The sequence below is a fragment of the Callospermophilus lateralis genome, chromosome 5, assembly GCF_048772815.1.
Source record: "Callospermophilus lateralis isolate mCalLat2 chromosome 5, mCalLat2.hap1, whole genome shotgun sequence".
In the NCBI taxonomy this organism is placed as follows: domain Eukaryota; kingdom Metazoa; phylum Chordata; class Mammalia; order Rodentia; family Sciuridae; genus Callospermophilus; species Callospermophilus lateralis.
In genome coordinates this window covers 5,760,315-5,782,144 of record NC_135309.1, presented here as the reverse complement: position 1 = coordinate 5,782,144, position 21,830 = coordinate 5,760,315, and the positions used below count along the sequence as shown (strand labels likewise).

General features: G+C 42.9%; 2 pseudogenes; both read right to left on the bottom strand.

Annotated features, from left to right (window-relative positions):
- Positions 1–6,046: 6,046 nt before the first annotated feature.
- LOC143398907 (olfactory receptor 2AJ1-like) lies at positions 6,047–6,988 on the bottom strand (annotated as a pseudogene).
- A 6,610-nt stretch (positions 6,989–13,598) lies between these two features.
- On the bottom strand, positions 13,599–15,993 carry LOC143641704 (olfactory receptor 2T8-like; annotated as a pseudogene).
- Positions 15,994–21,830: the final 5,837 nt, after the last annotated feature.

Below are 21,830 nucleotides of genomic sequence, written 5' to 3'. Positions count from 1 at the left end.
CTTGAATCAAATGATGATATTTTCCATATTGAAAGGACCCTCGACCCATGTTGAGTCTCAAAGTTTTATTAATTCCATGATTTTTCTCGAAATATAGTCTTTTCTCAAGGTAACCTTCTCAGGAGCCCCCTGCTCCACATGCACCCCCTTCTGGAAATGTTATCTTCCTTGGATCCCCATCTCTTCTGGCCCCACTCACCTTGTAGCTTGTAACTCCTCATGCAGACTTCTTTTCCTTCTAGAATTATTTGTTGACATTATATTGTTGAGCAGAAGACAAGAAAAAGACAAAAATAACACTATGAACTCTTCATGAAAAATGTTCATTTTGACAAGTGTTTTTGATATGAAAACCTTGTGAACATTAAGTCTGACATGAGCATTTGGATTTTTTACTATAAGAAAATAACAAATTATTCTGAGACACAGTTGACATCATAATTGCAACTCATATCAAAAATTTGAGATAGGGGACTTAGCAGGTTAGTGACCAGATGGTTGAAAACAGCTGGTTATTATTCATAATTCATCAAATGACACTGAACTTTCACCCGATAGGCAGCAGTCAGATGCTGAATCAATATAAAGATGGAAGGGATGTGATCCCTTTTGTGTTACAAAAGGTCTTGTGAAGAATGACTACAGAAAGACATAATCCTCCACCCTATCTAGGTAGGAGCACACCCTTGGCACAAGTAATTATGAAAAAATAGTAATGGACAAACTCTATCTCCTATGAAAAGAAAAAAAGAAGAAAAATTAATCATATGTAGTTTCAGAAAAGATTCCATTTGGGGCCTTTTTGTTCACAATCACCTATGAAATTACATCTGCAATAAATTTCTAATAAATGCAGTGAGTCACAATTTTGCTTTGAAGGTTAAACAAGGCATATTAAATAATGTGAGAGTTGGGTAAGGAGCACAGTCTGCCACAGGATGTGCTCAGGGTTTGTGCTCACCATCGCTGTCTCTATGATTACTGTGTCCTTGTAAATGCTACTATCCTGTCACTATGGCTTCCATCTGCTTCAAAGAGACCATTAGAAAGTGATCTAAGATATAAGGGAATGTGACTGAGCCAACCAACATGCAGGAGAAATGCATTTTGTGCTCACTGATGGGTCAAAATGTGCTCACATTTTGCTGTGGTCCTGAGCTAAAGGGGAAGATGGTCAACCACTTTGACCTCTTCTCTAATGCCCCTGTTCCAAACTGTTGCTAAGGTAAACTCTCCCAGGGATTGTCTCTCCATACAGGGAGTTATACAAGTTGTTAATTATGCCCCCTTCTTGCCCAGACCATTCCATCTTGGCCCCTCAATCCCATCTGCCCCTGAGGAGCAGGGGCACCTGGGTCGGAATGCTTGCTGTGGCTTCCCATATGTGCAGGGCTGATGGAGAGAGGGTAAGGCCATGTTCCTCCCATGAAGTCAACCACCTGAACCCACAGGCCCACTTTATACCAACCACTGCTTGAGTTTGTCCCTCTGAATTTTCAGAGCACTGCTTCTTAATCCATGAGATAACTGCCTGGTGACCATCTGTCATCTGCTAGTTGTTGTCACTGCCCTTGATGGGAATCTGTGATCAGGTGTCACAGGGACATCATCTCCACCAGGTCTGACATGGACCTGCCCAAGTGAGCCCTCTGACAGTGAAGGTTTCCACCAGGTGCAGTAGGTCAAGCCAGAAACCAGCCCACCAGCTCGACCACTCATTGCTGCCCATTCCCCACAAAGCACCATCACTCTTCCAACACAAATGTCTCTGATAAGCTACTGTCTCTCCTCTATTCTGTCCCTGTGTTGCTGTGGTGGCTCTAAGGCATGCCTTCTCTATCTCTCTTTTAATTCCACAGAACCTGGGTGAGCTCAGCACCACCCATGTGGGACACGACTACTCTGCACCCTTGAAGCCAATAGTGTGGGATTGGCTGTGTGCTGGACGATCTCAGCCCAGGAGCCGGGAGGACTTGGAAATACAGCCCCCATCCCCCCTTTATCCTGGGTTCCTCATGTGCTGTGATGGTCTATGTCCCTGCAGGGTTTCTGCCAGCTTCACAGGACCATCCCTGGGGATTCAGATGGAAAGAGAGCTGGCACCGCCACGTACTGCTGATGATGAGGTACCAGCCCAGTTTCCATCTGCCAGAATCTGCCCCATCCCTGAGGGACAAGCAAAGAATGACCCTTCTCTTAGTTCTCTACAATAACTACAGTTGTGTGTATTTGAGATTTATAACATGATAACATGGGGTGCATATCAACAGTGAAGTGACTACAGCAGTAGGGCAGATTGATTCCCATCATCACCTATGATTACAATATATCTGTCATCACATTGTTATTTTTGTGAAATAAAGAGCTAAAATCTAGTCATTAAACAACATTCCTTTATACAACATCACCTTATTAAATTTAATCTTTAAGCACATTTGCTTATTCTTCTTTTTTAAAATTTTTTTATGAGGTCATTCATACTAATGACAAAACCTAATTCTCTAATGATGCACTATAAATTACAAACAATAGAGTTTAAAAATTATTTCCATGCTTTGGTGTAGGAAATTAATAGTGAAGATTCAAGGAAGTCTGAGAACCTAGGGAGGTGTGTAATGTGATGATTATCAGGGTATTAGATTACTCTGTTGCCTGTTTTAGCCTTAGAAGGCAAAGGATGTAGCACATGAGATATAAAATCCCAGAAAAGTTTGCTCTTTCACTTGCTATTTTCAGTAAAGAACCATGAGTGAGATGAGTGAGGAGTGATGGTCTAGTGACTTGAGTGGATGCAGGAAGGTGGAGGGGAAGGGCGGGGAAGGAGGAAGCAGAGCCCTTGGGGACTGTTTTGTTCCTGGACCTCCCCCATTTCTCTCTCTCTCTCTCTCTCTCTCTCCCTCTCTCCCTCCCTCCCTCCCTCCCTCTCCCCCCCCCACCCCGCTTCCTGGCTGCCATGAGCCCAGCAGTTTTCCTCCACTGTGCCCTTCTGCTACAGAACTTCGCCTTGGAGACAGCAGGACAGCAGACCATGGACTAAATCCTTTGAAACTATGAGCCACAATAATTTTTTCCTCATCTAAATAGTTTTTGTTAGGTGTTTTGGCCACAATGTTGAAAGGCTAACACCGTTTCCTACAGTTCTCTGGAATTTACATTTAATTAAATTTAGATTTAACTGATACATAAAACCACACACACTGTGCATATTAATGGGGTTCCATGTGGTGTTTCAACAAATGACTACATTGTGAAATCTTTAAATCAGCCAGAACATGTATATCTCCTCAAGCATTTCTCACTTCTTAATGATGAGTACTTTCTAAATCCTTTGTTCTAGTTTTCTGAAATGTGCAATGCATCCTGTCACAAGTTGTCACCCTACTGTGCAATGCACATCAGATTTCCTTTTCCTTGTAACTACAGCTTAGTTAATAGTGATCTACTTTCCCCATCTCTCCTTACCTCCCTACGCCCCACCTCCTGGTGACCACTCTCCCACTCGCCTATGAGATAATTATTTTTCCACATTTGAGTGAGAGTATTGACCCTTATTTTTCTGTCCCCATCTTATTTCATGTGACAGAGTGATCTTCAGTTCCATCTGTGTTGTCATGAATAACAGAATCACATGTGTCCATGTCTGATGGTGTGTCTTTTGTGTGTCTGTACAAATTTCCTCTCTCCATTCTTCAACTGATGGACACTGAGGTTGGTTCCATTTCTTGGTTATTGGGCACCCTGCTGGGATGGACACAGCAGTGTCAATGTTGCTTGATGTGCTAATGTCATTTCATTTGGATATACAGGGTGGGGTTGGTGGGGCGTGGTGGTTCTGCTTCTAGTTGCTTGAGGCACCTCCACACACTGCTTTCCACAATGACTACACTAATTTCCTATGTGTTTGGGGAATCAACTGTTTAATTAGATATTGAGGCCAGTTTTTCTGAGAGAGCTTTGAAATTTGGGGGTACATAAATTCACATTAGTTTCTTTTAGTGCCTGTTCACACATTAGTCTGAAAAAAAGGATTCATTTTGTATTGCCACCTGCTGTGCAGAACTGACAATATTGAGTGGCTTTCACAGAATTAGAAGGGGCCGTCAGAGGAGAGCACAGCTGTACCGAGTCCTTCATGGATTTTTCGTGCAATTCTTCATGGTTTCAAGAGTTTTCACAACTGATTCTGCTGAAAAGAGATGAGCAGCATATGGTGGGATACACCAGATTGCTGACACAACCTTAATGGTCTTATTTAATACACAAGCAATTTGAATTTCCAAACATGTGGGTCCTGGAGTTTGAAAGCCATTAGATTATGTTGGCTCTTGTCAATAATTTACCTCCAAGTACTCTCCCACCATAGTGGTGAGCCAGCACAATGGAAGGATGAGCAGATTAGTATGAAGAGACCTATTTCTGAAGCCAGAATTAGACAAGAAGTCAGGGTAGATAGGAAAATTGAGTCAGGCCAGATAAAGGAGGCCAGGAAGTTGAAGACTGTTCCCTGAGGCACTGAAATGCCTTTAGAGTCCTTCCTTCACCCTTATCAAATAACCTGCCCCTGCTCCAACCTGTTGCTAAGGTAACCTGTCCCAGGGATTGTCCCTCCATACAGGGAGTTATACAAGTTGTTAATTATGCCCTCCTTCCTGCCCAGATCATTTCTTCTTCCCCCCTCCAGCCCATCTGCTTCTCACCTTTGGGCCATCACACCTGAGCATCTCCTGTGCCTAGTCATATATGCAGGAAGGAGAGAGATAATGGAAGAGAGCAGGAGAACAAAGGAAGCCTGAGACATATTAAAAAAACCAAAAGTACCTCACTTCTTGAGATACCAGGATACCAGCTATGGCCCCCTTCTCCTCCTGGGAGAAGTCCATGTGACCCCCTTTTTAGATAAACCCTGCATTTTATGCTTGCTGCGGCGTGCTTCTCTAATGCTATACTTCAACATGTGAGGGAGCAGAACTCATCATTGGAAACTGGTAACTGGTGGTATCATTTCCACCCACGAAGGAGATGGTTGAGTGAACATATTCTTTGAGCTGGTATTTTAGGATGAGATTAAGTTTTTTCTACTTCACTGCACACAAATGTGCTGAAGACAGATTAGGGTTAAAACCATCCCTAATTCCAGCTCCTTCTTTTATAGGAAATGTAAGCTTTCACTCTTGAATTTCCCTCATGAATTCTTTATCTTATCAGTGATATAAAGACAGAGAGACAGGTCTGAAAAGCTATTTGAGACAACATATAGTGAAAACTGACTGCAATCCTTTGTGTGAGTTGTCACTGAAGAGTCACTGCAAGCAAAGTTTCTGAGGGGCTATGCTGTGAGGACAGTACCTCACAAATCCCCAGTCCACACTGACCACTAATCTCCTACTCCTCAAGATGTGGATTGGCTCGTGTCAGGGCCGAACCCTGTGTCTTCCACAGATAGGACTTATTCTGAAGGGGCACAAGGGCAACCTGCTCCTGTGAAAGTCACCAGGAGGCAGGACACAGCAGGGCAGAGGGCTATACTGAAGAATTACTGCCAGCCTCAGAGGCCACCTGCAAGCTGAGGGTAATGGTTACCAAGCAGTCCAGGGGTCCTCAAAGGATAGTCTCTTTGGATCTTATTCTTTAGGTTCTGTAACAACCTTAAACACCCGCAGTAAGGTTTGCCCGCTGTTATTTTTGAACATGATGTATCTCAATAAATGAGTCTAAATACCTATCCACACAGAAGGGGAATGTCGTGCAGTCTGTACAGGGAGTTACACTGGGAGAACCAGGGAAGCTTTTTCTTGGGAGCACTGGAAGAACCTAAGGCCATGTGGTTGCTGATATGAATGTAGTCTTTCCAGAGCTCTTGGATAAAAATCATTAAGGGTAACGCAGACACAGTTTTTGCCTGGGTTTACTCATCCAACATGTTTATGTTATTTCAACATAGTGTTCAAGATGATAAAACATTGAATTTAATCTAAAAACAAACATAAAGACAGAGCATTTAGTGTTTCATGATTGAAAGAAGACTAACTTCAGGCATCTTTCCTGTTCATTTTCTATATGGGAAACTACTTTTGAGCACGTTTTTCATGGCTGTCAAGACATCTTTGTTCCGGAAGCTGTAGATGACAGGGTTGAGCGTGGGTGTGACAATGGTGTAGAATATAGCCAAGAACTTATCCTGGCCTGGAGTGTGGTATGACTTGGGTCTCATATATGTGAAAATAAAGGGCCCATAGTACATTATGACCACAACCATGTGGAAGGAACAGGTGGAAAAGGACTTCTTCCGGGCCTCTGATGACTTCATCTTGAGGACAGTGAGAAGAATTTGCACATAAGACACTGATATCATGAGGAAAGGAATCAGCAGGAAAATAATGCCACTCACATAAACCCCTCATTCATAGTGTAAAGTGTCTGCACAGGACAGCTTCAGCATGGCAGGAACTTCACAGAAAAAGTGATTGATGGCCCTAGAGTGACAGAAGGGTAAGTGCAGTACCAGCCCTGTGTGCACCATGGCTTTGAGGGTCCCAACCAGCCAGCACCCTGCAGCCATGAGCACACTGACCCTTTCGCTCATGATCACTGGGTAGCGCAGGGGGTGGCAGATGGCCACATAGCGGTCACAAGACATGGCAGCCAGGAGGAGGCACTCACCACCCAGCAGCGTGAGGGACAGGAATACCTGGATCCCACAGCCTGCAAAGGAAATAGCTCTGTGGCCTGACAGGAAGTCGGCGATCACCTTGGGCACGATGTTGGAAACGTGCAGGATGTCCATGAAGGACAGGTGGCTGAGCAGGAAGTACATGGGGGTGTGGAGGCACGGGTCCCTGCGGATGAGCAGGATCATGAGGGCGTTTTCTGTTAGGGTCACAATGAAAAGGCCAAACAGGAAGGAGAAGAAGACCACACTGGAGTGGGAAGAGGAGAAGAGTCCCAGAAGGATGAAGTCAGTGTTGGTGCTGTGGTTGTCGGGCCTCATCTCGATTCTGCTTTTCCTAAAAAGATAGAATTAATTAATTAGAAAACAGTGCTGCATCTCGATGTCACTTACATAGGTCTGCCTGATAAGTGAGGTTACTGATGCGTGTTTTGTAATCAAGACTCATGGCTCGTTTCACAGAGCAGGCCTGCACTTGATCCGCTCCTGGGTCATGCTTAGCTTGCTCAATTGGCCTTTGAGTCTATGTTGGGTCTCAAAGTGTCAGTTAATTTCACATAACAAACTGAAGTCCTCTCTTTAGTCAGCTCTCACCTTCTCAAAGAGGCCTACCCTGCACAGGCTTCTTAAAATCCCAATGCTCCCACTGGACCCAGACTCCTCTGGTCTCCTTACTGTTCTGCTGTGTGGGGTTTGCAGTCCACCTTGGCCTTCTGTTTATTAAATGAACAGGTCAATTCCACTCACCTCTCATTGTCGTTGCTCCACCAGGGTTAACCTCATGATGGACACTGCCCAGGACAGACCTGGCCTTCAGCAGTTGCTCAATCATGGGTGTTGAGCTCATGACTAACATACATGGGCCATGCTAGAGAGACCGTTCTACCATGAGCCTGGTATGTGAGAGTCCTCTCTCAAGGGCATGCACCACAGCAGCCCATGAACAAATGAGTAAATACACAAATAGACACATAAATATCATGACAATAAAACTGCATTTTAAATAAAATTTTAAGTAGATAAAACTTACAGAGGATGAAATATAAGATGATTTTAAATAGTTTCCTTGTTTATATGTAAGAAATGAAAGCTATATGTAGTCAAAATCAACAACCTATCTTTACAAATATATTTTACTTTTCTCTGTTTTCTTAATGTGTAGAATTTGAATCATAACTTTTTTATTCTACATATGGGAAATCATACGTGTTCATGTTATTTATTTATACTTGGAAGGTGGTTACTTGTATCCTTACTTTATAGTTATTTGTAATGTTCTGTATATATAATCTCTACCTCAAATGGAGATTATATACATCTATAATTGATATATATAATTAATATAGACATATAATTGATATATATAATTAAGAACAACAAAAATTGAGCATCTCATTGATAATTACTATTGAGCTTAAATATAATCAATTTTTATATTTGCATATATGAAAATTAGGTCACTAACAGTGCATAAGTGATTTAGCCTTGCATATATTTTTTATAAATGCTGTTTATGTATCATGCACTAGATCAATTCTTAACCTTATTTCTAATTCCCTGACTGCTAGCAGCATTTTGCTGTGGTCCTTTTTTTAATGAAATGACCTAGAAGTGAGTCAAAAAGACCAGCGCTGAGTGAGGTTTGGGACCCTGCTTGTGCCCCTGTCCTGGCTGTTCCAAAGGCTCTGACCCACAGTTCAGAAGCCTTGATGACACACTCAGGTGGAGACTTCAGGCAGTGTGGCTCCTGTGAGCTGGTTGGTCACAAACATTTCCCACATCAGTGAGAATCACAACTCAAACTGAGCAATACTGTGTCTATGGAAGCATATTTTCCCTCTGGTTTTGCTTTTTCAATTTTCCACTTTATTAAAGTCACCCCCTGACCATTTACTACTGAGATCCCTGTGTTTAGCAGACCCCGTGCCCATTGCAGGTGCCATTAAAGACTTACCACAGACAGAATTTTGCCCAGCGAACAGCGCTGGCTTCATTAAAGAAGGTTCTAATTGTGAGAAAAATGCTAGGGAGTTTTAAATTAAAGAGTCAAGACTCAATTACCTTTAAAACCAGCTCCAGGACGGCTTCTCCTAGCTCCAGCTTCTAGCCACCTAATGTGGTAGCGAGGTTTACTAAAGAGACTAGTGAGAGAGAGAGAGAGAACACGCCAGGGAGTGGGCTTTTATTGGGGAACCAAAAATTCCAGGGAAAATCGCATCCAATGAAGGTTAAAGGGGGTAGCATCCCATGGTCAGGGGTGACAATTGGGTCTTTGGGTGAGTGGTCAGACATGCCTCTGCACAGACAAGCCCTTGGACCTGGAGAAGGGTGGGGAAAGCTCTGACACAGCTGTATCTAAGTGCCTCTCACCCAGCCATGGAGGTAACTCAAATCACGTGCAAGGATGGCCTCCCACACAGAATTTTTAAATGGACTACAACATCAAATATTTTCAATTGCTCTTAAGTTCTTCCTCCTATGCATTTCTGAGTTGACTGTGTTCCTGTGGTGTTCACTGAGTCTACACAGCCACATCCACATTTTCCCTGCAGCCCTGGAAAGCCAACATCGCTCACTCCTGTCTCCCTCAGTGTCCTGCATCTACCTCTGGGGGAAACTTCTATGAGGCACCTAGAATTTCCACAGGCACATTTCACGACTCTGCCCACCCTTCAACCCAGGTCTGGAGCACACTCCTAAGATACCAGGATTATTAATGAAACTATACCTTCTGTGCCATTCAGTGCCATCTGGATTGACAAGCAGAGCTACACCTGAATCCAAAGATGAGTGCTCTAGTAGCAAGCTAGTTAATGTGTAAGGATGGAAAAAGAAGTTGGTCCACACCTGGCAGCTTCTCCCCTGGACATACAACTCTTTCCCAGGGTGAAGTCTGTTTCCCCACCTCACTCCACAAATCCTTGTTAATGTTGGAGAGACACGCAACACAGACTTCCTACCCACCTCTCCTCTATTATCTTGCAAACTGGCCCCAAAATGCTCTCCACATGAGTTTCAGACTTTAATTTTTACATGAATTTTATGTATGGATGGATACATATAATACATTATATATATATATATATATATATATATATATATATATATATATATATATATATATAATCATTGTAGAATGTTATACATTTTGAAATAAGAATTTATTCCAGGAACATATTAATGAAAACAAAATTCACTAACTTGGGCAAGTGAGATCTGGGAAGGGAAAATTTACTGCCTCTCATGACAGTTCGCTGCTCTGAAAGTTTCTATTAAATTGTAATTTGGGATAGTAGAGGATAGGAAAGGCAGCAGAATACAACAGACACCAGAATGGCAATATGTAAATCAATGGTTCTGCAACTGATGTGATTCTGCAATCTGTATATGGGGTAAAAATGGGAGCTCATATCCCACTTGAATCAAAGTGTGAAATATGATATATCAAGAACTATGTAATGTTTTGAACAACCTACAATAAAAATTAATTTAAAAAAAATTCTCTCTCTCTCTCCTTACTCGCTCTTTAAAAAAAACAAATAAATAAATAAAATTATGAATTTAAATAAATAAATAAATAAATAAATAAATAAATAAATAAATTGTAATTTGGGGAATCTTCAACCAAGAATAATTCTAGTACCTTTTACTCAAAATGCTGAGCCCTCACCATTTCATGAGATAGAAATTTTAAGTAGTAAGTTATAAAGAAAACTAAGTTAATTATCGTCCTCTAGTTTTGCCACATACACATACAGTTTCATCCTAATGCAGACATTTCTTTTGGAACTCATTTTTGAGTCTGTCTTTCTTTCTTTCTTTCTTTCTTCCTTTCTTTCTCTCTCTCTTTCTCTCTCTCTCTTTCTTTCTTTCTTTCTTTCTGTGCGGGGGGTTGAACACAAGGGTTTGTGCATGTGAGGCAAGCACTCTACCAACTGAGGTATATTTCCAGCACTTGGAACTCACTTTTAAGTACACACCACTCTGCTCCATCACATTCCCTCACTCCTCCTAAGTCCTGGTCTGCAGGCCTTCCACTGGAGTCTGAGAGTTTGGGTGGTAGATCTTACCTACCTGCCTCCCTTCCATGCCAGGCTGCTTTCTGCAGCACACACCCTCCACCCAGCACTCTCAGAGGATTCAACGTCTTCAGTTCTCCCATTCAGTGGTAAAGTCCCCCTCCACTGGATCTCATGCTCTTGGCAAACAGATCAGTCCCCCGGAACCAGGCAGGCCTGGCAGGATGGATGCTCGGTGCACTGGTGAAGCATTGAGGTGGCTGTGCGCTCTGCTGAAGGCTCACCCAGGAGCCTCGAGTGCCACACGTGCACTTGCAGGGCCGCCTCCACCTCCCTGTACCTCACCAGGTAAACACCACAGGAAGCATTTCTCACTTAGCCTCCTCTGCTCACTGGGGCATCAGTCACCCTCACCCCAATGGCCCTGAGCCCTGGCTTGTGCAAAGAGACACGTCCAAGGGAGTGGCTGAGGGCACCAGAGCTGCCTGGACTTGGCACTCCTTCAGATGAGATGGATTTGGCAAGCGCAATGCACAAGAGTCATTTGGAACCAGCAAGCAGAAGCACAGAGGGCAGGTCTTAATGGGAGCCCTGTGGCAAGTGGCCTCAGGGAGAAAACAGTGGTCTTTTCATAGGGCAGCAGAAGGAGCCAGTCCCCATGGCATGGCCTGGGAAGGAAGGGGCGGGAGCAGGCCTAAGAATCATGGTGATAGTGGTGGACACCTAGGGCAACCCTGGCACTCCCGCGGGAGCAATGGCAAGGCTGGCTCTCAGGGGAGAAGGGATGGACTGTTTTGCCATCAATTAATCATGTAGAATTAAATTTATGGTAATGATAATAGCAACAAGAAAAAAGATTAAGAAAAAAAAGTTTTTAAAAGGAAAATAAAGTTTTCCTTAGCCTCTCTACCCTGCTCTGTTTCCTCAGCATATTTTATTCCTGCTCTGCTTAGAGTCCTCTGCAGCTTCCACCACGTGACCAGGGACAACTACTGAGCCTCAATCAAGAGAAGAAAAGGTGGTGAAGAGGGGAACCAGATCCAGACAAGATTATCAGAAGAGGAGAAAAGAAACACAACAGTAAACACTATAGGTGGTATTTTAAACCACAGCTGCCACAGTCTGGCTGGGCACAAATCACAAGCCACCACACAGCTTGTAGATTCAAACAGCAATTCTTTATTCCCAATCTCACACCGGCCTTCTACAAACACGTTCTGTGGATTTTGGCCTTCTACAAACACGTTCTGGGGAAATCCACGTTCTCTGCCCAAATCCACACCTCCACTGGACTTCTGTCTCCCAAAAATACTGTCTGACCCTAAGAACTCAAGAGGAACTCAGGCAGCAGGATACGCCCTATTCTAAACCGGGAACACCCTAAACACGGATCCGCCCTGGTCCTTGAGCAAGGTCACCTTACATGCAATGTCGCTACAAAATGTCCTATTTCCATGAGTCCTTCCACTAAAGAAACATGGGGTACGCTGGCAAGGAAATTGTCATACCTACTTGGCTGATGGCTCCCAGCACACAGCCTTGGGATGATTTTTTTAATTCACTAGCTTTGTCTTCGAAGATTACACAAATATGTGTGAAAGATAGGTCTATTAAAAATTCATAGCCAAATTTATTTTCTTTACATATTCAAGAATTTGTTTAAAGGTGTCAAATTTATTCCTTATTAATTATTTTGAGTATGTAATCATTTGTTAAACAAAGACTGTTCCAAAACACCCAAGTCCAAATTTCAAAAAGTTCTTAGATTTTCAGTGAAATCTGCCCTCCAATGGAAGACCAGTAGTTTGTAAGAAATCATAATTAAAAGAAATAAAGTTATAATTTCTAGCAAAACAGAGGAGGTGGAAGAGAAATCTCTCTCTCTCTCTCTCTCTCTCTCTCTCTCTCTAACACACACACACACACACACACACACACACACACACCAATTAAATTGGACAATGAATTACAAGATATGTTAGAAAATTCATAACACATGACTCTTATTTCTAAAACTCCCAACAGTGTTCTGAGTGCCCTATACTTTCTGTTATGCAATCAATGGCTGTGTTTGGTTTTGAAGTATCCACAGACTCCTTTTCCAAAACTGAAATAGTTCAAAAGACAAAAAGGAACATAAGCATGAAACCGCTGTTGACCGGTGAGGAGTTCTTGCTTCCCCGATGTTGAAGAATAACACCAAAGAAGCACGCCGAGGCAAGGTCAGAATAGAAATTAGAAGTTTATTAAAGGACAGCAGAAAAGACTTCTCCCTGAGGAAGAAGGGGACCCAAGAGGTGGGAATCCGTGGAAGTGCGGTTGTTTCCCCTTTTTATAGTTTTGGTGATGGAATGTAGGTTGGAGGGGTGGGACACAGGTGGGCTTAATTATCACCTTTTGGGATAGGCTATCTCCAAATCTGTTGGGGCTGTTTCCTGGGCTCCATTAACATTTCTTTGAGGTGGACTTTGGCCTAGGGCCTTTTCAGGACTTCATTAACATTCCATGAGTTGTCCTGCATTTTCCCTGAGTCATTCCCAACATGGCCTCCATTTTAGATTTCACTCGATATTAGACCCGATTTACCTAACTACACTGACTACCTAATTTTAAATCTGGCTTCAAGCACATAGACAATCTGCTGATGGCAAGTCCTCAGGGCCCATTTGTCATCAGGAAAATTCAAATGAAAAGCCAAGTGCTCACAAGAGTTGGCCAAAATGGAAAAGTTTCCATAATACTGGGAACATTTGAGATCCGTGTTCATTGCTGGCTGAAGTATGCAGAAGCTCTGAAAAGCGGCTGAGTAAGTCACCACCATTCCAAGAGGAACAGAGGCACGTGACCCAGAGAGAGGTGGAGGCAGCCAAGTCATGGTGGTTCTCACTGCACACCGCACAGATGCCTCTCCGCTAAGCGATGGGCCTAGGAATGCGAAGGTGCCAGACTGGGAGGATCACTGGCAGGAAAACAGCAGACACACCAACAGTGCGACACGGGACTCTGACCAGCATCCTGACCTTGGAGGGAAACACCCAGGCAGAGACAGCACCTGCAGCCACTTGGCCTCTAGACACAGTCGCAGAGCGGCCGCCCCCAGGGCCAGGGTAACCACGCAGCTGCGCAGCCTCGTAGGGCCGGCAGGGGGCGCTGTCCTGCGACGCTGCAGCTCCATATGTGCTGGCTGGGGGCTCCAGTCTCAGGAGCTCAAACTCCAAGCTTCCTTTAGTTTCCAAGTCTCCATTAGCACCAGGGTTGAGACCAGGCTCTGCTGTCCAGGAGAAAGCACTTTACAGGTTCTGCAGTTGGCCGTGGCTGGGGGAGGAGAAGGGACACTAAGTAAGAGCCCCACACCTGATGCCTTTGGGGCAGTGAAGGATGCTGTCCAGGCCCATGTCTCCTCCAGGATGGCACAGCCTCCCTGCCTTGTTCCCTTGCTGAGGCCCAGGTCCTGTCCCAAGGGGTGCTGTGCCTTCCTGCCCCAGTGGGCCTTGTTGCATGAGGTGGGTGTGAGCTGCAATTGCAGAGACTTGTGGAAACCTCTGAAGAGGATGCCTGCAGTCTAAGCTTCCAACTGTGGAAATCATACACTGACGGGCAGCAAAGAAACTCAGTACTCAAAATCACTAGACACTTAGTTCATTATTTAAAAAAGAAACCACTGTGGTGCATAACATAGAAATGTTACTGACATTTTAACTGACAGAGTTTTAACAATCCACAGTTTGACCTGCTGAAGACAGCTCAGTAAACAAACTCAAAGTGTGGACCTTCACGCATGATCCAGAGTAAAGCAGAAAAAATATATTTATATCTATATCTATGTATATATGAAAGTTAAATACCTTCTCCCTAAGAAATACCAAGGTCTTTGTACAGGCCTTCCTGTTTGGGCAAGTAGATGACCTTTTAGTCATTATTTGCATGGGCGTGCTTTTCCAGTGAGAAGGTACTCTGAACAAGGTAGAGGAGAGTGTGGCTGTGGAGTAACTAATCAAGACCTCCAGAGAGCAAGCAGGAAGCAGCCCCGCAGTCCGGCTGCAGCAAAATAACCAGGGGGTGACGAATAACTTGTGTACGTTGATGCAGCAGGAATGAGAGCCGTTTATTGTAGGATAACAGAGGTATTTATACATTTTGCACAGCTTATCTAATTAGCATAAAATAGATACAGCAGTCAACCAATAAGGAATCTCCACACTTAATGGCTTGCTTTTGTTACTTCACAAACCACTCCCTCTGGCATTTGGCCAGGCGCCATCCAGACTTGTTTACAAACTCTAACAAAGCAGGTATGATTTTAGTGTGCAGATACCATGTATATATACTCAGGCAGTAGCTAAGCAGATTACAGGCAGCCACCAATGCAATTTTTGCTAACTGTCCTTGCAGTGGCCAATCAAGGAGTGGGCCGTGGAGCAAGCACAGGGACTACAGCACATGGCCTCTCACCCAGGGCTGTGTTTATGGGGTCAATGGTTTGTTTCTCACATGCCTAGCACAGGGGAGTGGCCTGCCACTCAGAGACCCTTTACATATGCCATTTATGCAGTACCCCAGGCACTTGTCCCCACATCTCCCCCTCTGACTGTGCTTCAAGAACTTCAGCCAGCAGTTTGGGGAGCGCATGTGGAGGACAGCAGCCAGGATGAGACTGTAGGAGGTCAGGATGAGGCAGAAGGGCACCAGGAGCATCAACACACAGCAGAAGTACATGACATCCTCAAAGACAGACGTGTCAGCACAAGCCAAGCACCCCAGCGTGGGGGCCTCACAGAAGAAATGGTCTATCTCTCGCCTGCAGCAAAATGGGAAGCTCAGGGCAACAACTGCCTGCATCAGCCTGTCAGCTGCTCCCAGGAACCAGGACCCCATGGTCATCCTCAGACACAGTGGCCAGCTCATGAGCATGGGATAGCGCAGAGGGTGGCATATGGCCACAAAGCGGTCATAGGACATGGCTGCAAAGAGGAAGCACTCCAGAGTGCTTCTCACTCTCACACAGAGTGAGAAGGAAGAACATCTGCAAGCCATGCCAGCAGGGGAGATGGACTTGATTCCAGTCAAGTAGTCAGCAGTCATTTTGGGCATACTGGTGGAAACCAGCATGGCGTCCATGAGGGAGAGTTGGCTCAGGAGCAAGTACATGGGGGTGTGGAGCTGGAGGTCTCACTGAATCAGGAGAATCATTAGGGCATTGCCCACTAGGGAGGTGAGAGCTAATGTCAAAAACATCCCAAAGAGAAACTGTTGGGCACTGGAGTGGCCCAAGAGTCCTGGGAAGATGAAGGTGGAGCTAGTGTTCATGTTCACACCTGCCATGATTTCAAACAGAAGAGGCACCGGCAGTTCACTTTTTACAGGACAGGTTGACTAAAATTTTAGACTCTTGAGGGAAAGATTGGCAGTCTTAATGTTAAAGTTTAGTGAGAAGGATAAAAAAGCAGAAAGAAAACAATTAAGGTATTGCTTAAATCTTGCGATTCCTCATGGGATATTGATGGTTAAAAGGAAAGAAGGCACGTTTGCGTTCTACTATCATTGGATGGAAAATATATGTCACAATTCACAATCATCAGGAGGAAACTTTGTGGAAACAGAATAAAATAGAGCTGAAATTTGAAAGCTTCCAACTTCCTGCACCACAGTAAAGACAGAAAGACACACATTCTAGCCATTCTGCTTCTGCTCCTGTCAGTGCCTTGAGTCAACTATCACTTTTGAGCAGCTGCTGGCCCTGTGATGACACAGAGGCTTCTCTGGTTATCCCCACCCCCTGCTTTTTTTCCCTTGCAAAGCTTTCACATATTGAGAATGAAGTGGTGGCTACAGATGATTTCATAGTAACCGTCAATAAGCAAGGACAACCACAGAAAACCAAGCAGATGCCCCAAGAGACCACACTGAAGTGGGACAAAAGTGTCAATGCATATGACATAGCAATGCTACATTCATTACCTCATGACAGGAACTTCTGAGGCTAATGGGGCCCACACATGATATGGGACATTCAACAATAAAGAAACACTAGATGGGTATAAAAATATAGCCTTTATGACTTCATCTTAGATCCCACTCAATTTATTAACCATCCCAGGAAGTGTTGACACTGTAACATTTTAAGAATTTAGTACAAAACAAGAAACTTCTGGGGAAAGGTTGAAAATACAAAAATGAACAAATAAATCCATAGTATTACAGGTGATAAAAAACAAATACAAATTAAAAGTGGATGATAGGTGAAAAGAACAGAAACAGTGCTCACTTCTGAGGTGCCATCTTGAATGGCCTGGTTGAGTGAGACCTATGTGCAGGACCTGATGTCTGAGTAGAGCTCTAGAAGAGGGAGGTGAGCCATGTGAGGGGGTGGGGACATTAAGCAGTTTTGTGCTCAGAGGAGGAATTCTTCTCCTGCAATGGACAAAGCAGGCCCTAGACAGTGGAGCTGGAGAGCTGGCATGGGGCAAAGGGAGCACAGCTGGGGAGGAGAGCACAGAGATTCCTGGGACAAAATCTCAGAGTGTGTGAATCCCTCTGAGAAGCACTGGATTTTAAGAGTGAGGTGGAATTGTGGCCATTGGGTGGAAACTCAAAATAAACACAATAAATATTGCCTGCAAAATATCAGGATAATTTGTCCACAGATGTTTGAGATTTTAAAGATGAACACGCTCTTCAATTTTTCTGACACTTAGTCTACATTAATATGGACAAAAACCAGAATATGAATTAATTACATTTGATTGTGAATAGTTGTGTCTGCCTAGGAAAAAATATTTGCATTTATTGTTTTTTTAGGTATAAAAATGTTGAACTCCATAACTTGGTGATATCTGGCAATAAAATACTGTGCCAAGTAAGATTTATGTAGAAAAATAAGGCCTGAAATTAAAATGGAATGAAAATAAATTGGGGCAATAATATCAAATAATGTTAAGCATCTCTTTCTGTTATCACGATACTGTACAGTTCTAACAATATGTGCTAAAGATGTTTCATCACTTAAAGGAAATAACTCTCTGGTAGAGCTGATTACAAGGGTACATTTAAACAAGGATGGAATGAAAAGAGCTCTTAAACACATAATGGGCCTGTCAATAGGCCCACTCTTCCTGGATCTGGTCCCTCCTCTCCCTGCTGGAGGCCATGCCTTCAAGAGCAAATCTACATTCCAAGCCAGTCACCATCACCATTGCTTATGTGGCATAAATGGGTGGGAGGGGAGCTGCATCAACATGATCAGCAGTGCCAGAGGAGCAGCACTGCTTTAATTCAGTAATGTTGAATTTGTATAAAAAATTCCCTCTACAAAAAACCTGGAAACTCAAACACCTAATAATTTCAGGTGAAGGTTTTCTGCTCACTGTGAGGCACATTTAATTTAGTAGATTTGTCCGAGTCCAGCTCCAGCAAGGGGTCTCAGGAGACAAATGGATGGTGAGGAGGCGGCGATAGGTGGCCGAAAAACAACATGGACACGAAGTGAAGGTGCTGAATCCCAATCTTTACTTGTGAAGTTAATCATATATACTTTTCATTTTGGCAGGCTCCCAGTACTTTGTGGTTATAAAACAGGAATCATTATTCAAAGAAACAAAGTATTACGAAGCTACAATTAGATAAAAAGAATATATCTTGGCTTATGCATAAGCAAGCATTTTTACTTTCAGTTCACATTTTGCTTTGAGCTGTTTCTGCTTAGTTAGCTTTTAATAATAGTTAGAAAAGTCCCAAACTATTGGCCTATACCTTGACTATTCATTCTTCACTTACTGACTAGAACTGGTGCCACGGTTATGGCAGGTGGTTAACTTGAAAAGAGAGGCTACTAATTTTAATCAAACAAGAGTAAGAACACCAAACCATTGTGCACAGGAACAAGTTGCCCAGTACCAAGCACTAATCTTTCTTCTTAATATTAATTTTTCTTCTCCAGATTTTAATTTAATTTCTAAAAAACTTCCTTGACTGTTTTTCCTATAGGGGGTTTCTTATTAAACATTAACAATTTACATTCCACAGCTGAATCATTGCATTTAGAGCAAACAGATTTATTCTTTGGAAGTGGTTGCATTAATTGGGAAAGTCATGTTTTTTCCTTCATACTTAATGGTCATATGAGAAGTTGCAACTATACTTATTTGCAGGAATACAAAAACAAATCAGCCCATTCCCAGAAACATACTGCGCTCCTACAGAGGATGGATGCCTTGCACGATCCACCTCAATAGGGCCTTGCCTTTGCCTGAGTCAGGGGAGGGGCACAGCATAGATTGATAATACAATAAATCTACTTCTACACCTTTTTCTACTTTATAGAGTTATAATTTCTTTTTGAATGTGACTGTTTTTCTTTTAAAAACTGAGAGCCACATTCCTAATTCTATATATACAATTCACAGTATTTATAAGATTCTAGTCAAGAAACTGTCAAGATAATATTGAAAATTGTCTTCACAGATGTACATCTGGTCTAACTGGAATGCATGCTGAACTCTTTTCTGTAAACATATCGAGAAGAATGGGATCACTGCTAGTGGCCAGACATTACCTGAAGTGGGCCTGGAGCTGGGAGGGGGGTGTGTCACTCCCAATCTCCATGGTGCCCAGTGCAGGACATGCCCCATCCATGTCCTGGTGAGTGTGAGTGCGCCTCACCTCTGCTCCACAGGAACTTTCCTTCTGCTTAAACTGCTGCAAACTCACTGGCCCCTAGGAAGGCTATGCCCCAACCACAGCAGACAAGAAAATGAGGAGCAAGAGGAAGGCTCCCAAAGCTTCGGCTTCCACAAGAACCCTTCCTTCTGTCACTTTTCTTTTGCAAGAATGAGTCCTGAAGTGACACTGCCATCAAAGAGGAAGAAAAAGGTTTACTGCTCATGGTGCATCAAGGGAAATCTTCCTCTAGTCTCCAGAGATAGTGATCACACCTCCTCAGTCATATAGGAAGACACCACACGTGGATAAATCTGTACTTTCCATTCTGTGTTTTGGTACAAGTGCACATTTGACACAATGTGAAAAGACAAACACAATGTCTTACTGTCAGAATTCTGACTCACTTCTCTCCCACAACTGTAGAGTCAGCTGGTCATACACTCAAGTTGATTCCCTGTCTTGTACATCATTCCCCTTGGAGTATTGAAGGGGGAGTTGCTGCTCATAGCACGTGACTTCCTGATTTAGGGTCCACATCAAGCAGAACACTGCTCACAGAGTAGGCTGGGAACAGCAGAGCTCCTATGTCACCACACGGCATTCACCAGTAAACACAGGCGCCAAGTCAAGGGTCAGGGAAAGACAAGGCCTTGCTGAGTATCAGAAAGACAATTAGAGGAATAAAGCCCAGTGAACAGAGAAGTCTGAAGTCAGAATCAAAGCACCAGCAAGGTTCTCCTTAGTTCTCCTTAGTTCTAAGTTTTAAAGGTGAATCTATTAAAAATAACCATTATTTATTTAAAATTTCACAAGATACAAGGTTATAGATCATGACAACTTACCTTGAAAATATGAGGAGGAGTGGAGTTAAAATGGAGTATTCACATTTATGTATTTATATTTGTGGGGCCGGTGACAGAGCACAGGTTCTTATGCATCCTAGACAAGTGCTGTACAACAGAGACAGAGAGACGCCTGTCTTGTTTTAGTTTTCTTTTCTTTTTTTTTTTTTTGAAGGTAATCAAAATTAAGTAACCGTTTGATTAATATAACCTGATATTACTGTAAAATAGTCTCTACAGAGTTTGTGGTAATCATTAAGCAAAAAACCTGATGCAATGAAAATCAAAAGCAAAGATTCAAAACATAACAATAGATGAAATTGCTTAACTATATGGAATTCAGTAAGAAAAAAAGAATTAACATACAGCAAAAATAGAAAAAAAAACAAGGGAAAGTAATAAGTTCTTACCTGTTAATAATTACATCATTTGAACATCAAATGAATAAATTGAATACACAATGAATAAATTCTTTGATTCTAAAATGTTAAGCAGCTGAATGATTAAAAACACCAAAGAGCAACCCCATGTGCTTCCAAGAGACCCCTCACATGTGAGAACACACAGAGGAAAGTGAAGGAAAGAAGAGGATATTCCATGAATAGAAGACAAAGAGAGCAGCCACCTAGGCTTGAATTCAAATAAAATGACTGACGCTGAAAGAAACAAGAGTTGAAGTCACCATATTTATTCAGGAGATGATTCAGCAGAATAATAAAACATACCCAATATATAAAGCAACACTCTTTGCTGTGAGGACAGAGACAGCAGTGTAATAATGACAGGCACCTTCAACACCTGCCTTCAGCAATGGGAACCTCAACCAGACAGAAATCCAACAGGGCAGCCCTGGGTTTAACTGCACCTGAAACCAAGTGGATGCAGTGGGCAGCCAAGAACATGGCCCCCAACGTGTTCTTATCCAAAAACTCTGGCATCTACCCAAGGAGATGGTGTTAGACCAGGACACAAAGAAAAGACCACTTACTCCAATTAAAATCAAATTAAAGCAAGTTTATAATTTCAACCAGCTGGGCTGCCTCTCCTACAAAAAAAAACACAGGAACAAAACAGCACTACAGCTTTCTTGTAGCCCAGCTTTATAGCACAGAAAGTTACACAAAGGGGGGTCACAGATAACAAAATTCTGAGGAGCATAACACTAATACTAGTTTACATTTTTGCTGGCCCTGACATCAGAATTTATGAAGGTCATTAGAGCCTCAGTGAGGGTCCTTATCTGTCCAGGGAAGGCCAAGATTTATGAAGCATCATTAAAGTTTAGAGAAGGCTGCTATCTGGTCAGAGAGAGCCAGGCATGGGTGAGTTCAAGGCATGGGCAGGCATTCCAAGCAAGATCAGAATTTGCAGTAATTTATAGTAAAGCCAAAATTAGATTTTCATGTGCCAAGATGGCTCCCAATTTTAAGAGGGAATCAGACTGGGCCTATCACAATAAAATTTTTAAATGATTCACCAAACACTGCACAGAAATACCTTAAAAGATAAAATGGCAAAGTGAAAACAAAATAAATTGAAAGAACACAAAATCAGCAGTTCAATAGAGCAAATAAACTAGTAACTTGTAATGACAGCATGAGTACATTTTGGGAGGTGCCATTTCAGTAAATCCTCGTGTTGGAA